Source organism: Arachis stenosperma, chromosome 4 (genome assembly GCF_014773155.1).
Source record: "Arachis stenosperma cultivar V10309 chromosome 4, arast.V10309.gnm1.PFL2, whole genome shotgun sequence".
In the NCBI taxonomy this organism is placed as follows: Eukaryota; Viridiplantae; Streptophyta; class Magnoliopsida; order Fabales; family Fabaceae; genus Arachis; species Arachis stenosperma.
Window position 1 is genome coordinate 84,497,034 of NC_080380.1, and position 3,944 is coordinate 84,500,977.

Below are 3,944 nucleotides of genomic sequence, written 5' to 3' on the forward strand. Positions count from 1 at the left end.
CAAGAAAATAAAGAACAAGGAGATTAAAGAATGGGTCCACCTCAGTGATGGCGGCTTGTTCTTCCTCTTGAAGATCTTATGGAGTGCTTGAGCTCCTCAATGTCTCTTCCTTGTCTTTGTTGCTCCTCTCTCATGATTCTTTGATCTTCTCTAATTTCATGGAGGAGAATGGAATGTTCTTGGTGCTCCACCCTTAGTTGTCCCATGTTGGAACTCAATTCTCCTAGGGAGGTGTTGATTTGCTCCCAATAGTTTTGTGGAGGAAAGTGCATCCCTTGAGGCATCTCAGGGACTTCATGATGAGTGGGGTCTCTTGTTTGCTCCATCCTTTTCTTAGTGATGGGCTTGTCCTCATCAATGAGGATGTCTCCTTCTATGTCAACTCCAACTGAATAACAGAGGTGACAAATGAGGTGAGGAAAGGCTAACCTTGCCAAGGTAGAGGACTTGTCCGCCACCTTATAAAGTTCTTGGGCTATAACCTCATGAACTTCTACTTCTTCTCCAATCATGATACTATGAATCATGATGGCCCGGTCTATAATAACTTCAGACCGGTTGCTAGTGGGAATAATTGAGCGTTGGATAAACTCCAGCCGTCCTCTAGCCACGGGCTTGAGGTCATGCCTTCTCAATTGAACCGGCTTCCCTCTTGAATCTCTTTTCATTGAGCGCCCTCTTCACAAATGATTGTGAGGACTTGGTCCAACCTTTGATCAAAGTTGACCCTTTTTGAGTTTGAAAGGGATCTCGGGGATCACCTTCTTCAAGGCCACAACTTCATAGAAGTGGTCTTGATGCACCCTTGAGATGAATCTCTCCATCTCCCATGACTCGGAGGTGAAAGCTCTTGCCTTCCCTTTCCTCTTTCTAGAGGTTTCTCCGGCCTTGGATGCCATAAATGGTTATGGAAAAACAAAAAGCAATGCTTTTATCACACCAAACTTAAAAGGTTTGCTCGTCCTCGAGCAAAAGAAGAAAGAAGAGAGTAGAAGAAGAAGAAATGGAGGAGAGGGAGGAGGTTGTGTGGTTCGGCCAAAAGGGGGAAGAAGTAGTGTTTAGGGTGTGTGAAAATGAAGGAGTGAAGATGGGTTTATATAGGGGTGAAGGGAGGGGTAGGGCTCGGCCATTATGGGTGGGTTTGGGAGGGAAAGTGGTTTGAATTTGAATGGTAAGGTAGGTGGGGTTTTATGAAGGATGGATGTGAGTGGTGAAGAGAAGATGGGATTTGATAGGTGAAGGGTTTTTGGGGAAGAAGTGTAGAAGAAGAGAGAGGGTGGTGGGGTAGGTGGGGATCCTATGGGGTCCACAGATCCTGAGGTGTCAAGGAAAAGTCATCTCTGCACCAAATGGCATGCAAAAATGCGTTTTGAGCCAATTCTGGCGTTAAACGCCGGGCTGGTGCCCATTTCTGGCGTTTAACGCCAGGTTCTTGCCGTTTCCTGGCGTTTAACGCCAGTCTGGTGCCCCTTTCTGGCATTAAACGCCCAGAATGGTGCCAGACTGGGCGTTAAATGCCCAACTGCTACTCTTACTGGCGTTTAAACGCCAGCAGGGCCTTCCTCCAGGGTGTGCTATTTTTCTTCCTGTTTTTCATTCTGTTTTTGCTTTTTCAATTGATTTTGTGACTTCTCATGATCATCAACCTACAGAAAACATAAAATAACAAAGGAAAATAGATAAATATAACATTGGGTTGCCTCCCAACAAGCGCTTCTTTAATGTCAGTAGCTTGACAGAGGGCTCTCATGGAGCCTCACAAATGCTCAGAGCAATGTTGGAACTTCCCAACACCAAACTTAGAGTTTGAATGTGGGGGTTCAACACCAAACTTAGAGTTTGGTTGTGGCCTCCCAACACCAAACTTAGAGTTTGACTGTGGGGGCTCTGTTTGGCTCTGATTTGAGAGAAGCTCTTCATGCTTCCTCTCCATGGTGACAGAGGGATATCCTTGAGCCTTAAACACAAAGGATTCTTCATTCACTTGAATGATCAGTTCACCTCCATCAACATCAATCATAGCCTTAGCTGTGGCTAGGAAGGGTCTGCCAAGGATGATGGATTCATCCATGCATTTCCCAATCTCTAGGACTATGAAATTAGCAGGGATGTAATGGTCTTCAATCTTCACCAAAACATCCTCTACAAGTCCATAAGCTTGTTTTCTTGAATTGTCTGCCATCTCTAGTGAGATTCTTGCAGCTTGCACCTCAAAGATCCCTAGCTTCTCCATTACAGAGAGAGGCATGAGGTTTACACTTGACCCTAAGTCACACAGAGCCTTCTTGAAGGTCATGGTGCCTATGGTACAAGGTATGGAGAACTTCCCAGGGTCCTGCCTCTTTTGAGGTAATTTCTGCCTAGACAAGTCATCCAATTCTTTGGTGAGCAAAGGGGGTTCATCCTCCCAAGTCTCATTTCCAAATAACTTGTCATTTAGCTTCATGATTGCTCCAAGGTATTTAGCAACTTGCTCTTCAGTGACATACTCATCCTCTTCAGAGAAGGAATACTCATCAGAGCTCATGAAAGGCAGAAGCAAGTCCAATGGAATCTCTATGGTCTCATTTTGTGCCTCAAATTCCCATGGGTCCTCATTGGGGAACTCAGTGGAGGCCAGTGGACGTCCATTGAGGTCTTCCTCAGTGGCGTTCACTGCCTCTCCTTCCTCTCCAAATTCGGCCATGTTGATGGCCTTGCACTCTCCTTTTGGATTTTCTCCTGTATTGCTTGGGAGAGTACTAGGAGGGAGTTCAGTAACTTTCTTGCTCAGCTGTCCCACTTGTGCCTCCAAATTCCTAATGGAGGACCTTATTTCAGTCATGAAACTTTGAGTGGTTTTGATTAGATCAGAGACCATGGTTGCTAAGTCAGAGTGGTTCTGCTTAGAATTCTCTGTCTGTTGCTGAGAAGATGATGGAAAGGGCTTGCCATTGCTAAACCTGTTTCTTCCACCATTATTGTTGTTGAAACCTTGTTGAGGTCTCTGTTGATCCTTCCATGAGAGATTTGGATGATTTCTCCATGAAGAATTATAGGTGTTTCCATAGGGTTCTCCCATGTAATTCACCTCTTCCATTGAAGGGTTCTCAGGATCATAAGCTTCTTCTTCAGATGAAGCATCCTTAGTACTGCTTGGTGCATTTTGCATTCCAGACAGACTTTGAGAAATCAAATTGACCTGCTGAGTCAATATTTTGTTCTGAGCCAGAATGGCATTCAGAGTATCAATCTCAAGAACTCTTTTCTTCTGATTAGTCCCATTGTTCACAGGATTCCTTTCAGAAGTGTACATGAATTGGTTATTTGCAACCATTTCAATGAGCTCTTGAGCTTCTGCAGGCGTCTTCTTCAAATGAAGAGATCCTCCAGCAGAGCTATCCAATGACATCTTGGACAGTTCAGAGAGACCATCATAGAAAATACCTATGATGCTCCATTCAGAAAGCATGTCAGAAGGACATTTTCTGATCAATTGTTCGTATCTTTCCCAAGCTTCATAGAGGGATTCACCTTCCTTCTGTCTGAAGGTTTGGACTTCCACTCTAAGCTTACTCAATTTTTGAGGTGGAAAGAACTTTGCCAAGAAGGCATTGACTAGCTTTTCCCAAGAGTTCAGGCTGTCTTTAGGTTGTAAGTCCAACCATATTCTAGCTCTGTCTCTTACAGCAAAAGGGAATAGCATAAGTCTGTAGACTTCAGGGTCAACCCCATTAGTCTTGACAGTGTCACAGATTTGTAAGAATTCAGCTAAGAACTGATGAGGATCTTCCAATGGAAGTCCATGGAACTTGCAATTCTGTTGCATTAGAGAAACTAATTGAGGCTTAAGCTCAAAGTTGTTTGCTCCAATGGCAGGGATAGAGATGCTTCTCCCATAGAAGTCTGGAGTAGGTGCAGTAAAGTCACCCAGCACCTTCCTTGCATTGTTTGCATTGTTGTTG

At 44.3% G+C, this 3,944-nt stretch overlaps 1 non-coding gene across 1 annotated transcript; it reads left to right on the forward strand.

Annotated features, from left to right (window-relative positions):
• Window positions 1-3,445: 3,445 nt before the first annotated feature.
• On the forward strand, window positions 3,446-3,553 carry LOC130978001 (small nucleolar RNA R71). Its single transcript, XR_009085665.1, has one exon. It is a non-coding gene; the product is annotated as a small nucleolar RNA R71 (small nucleolar RNA).
• The last annotated feature ends 391 nt before the right edge of the window (window positions 3,554-3,944 follow it).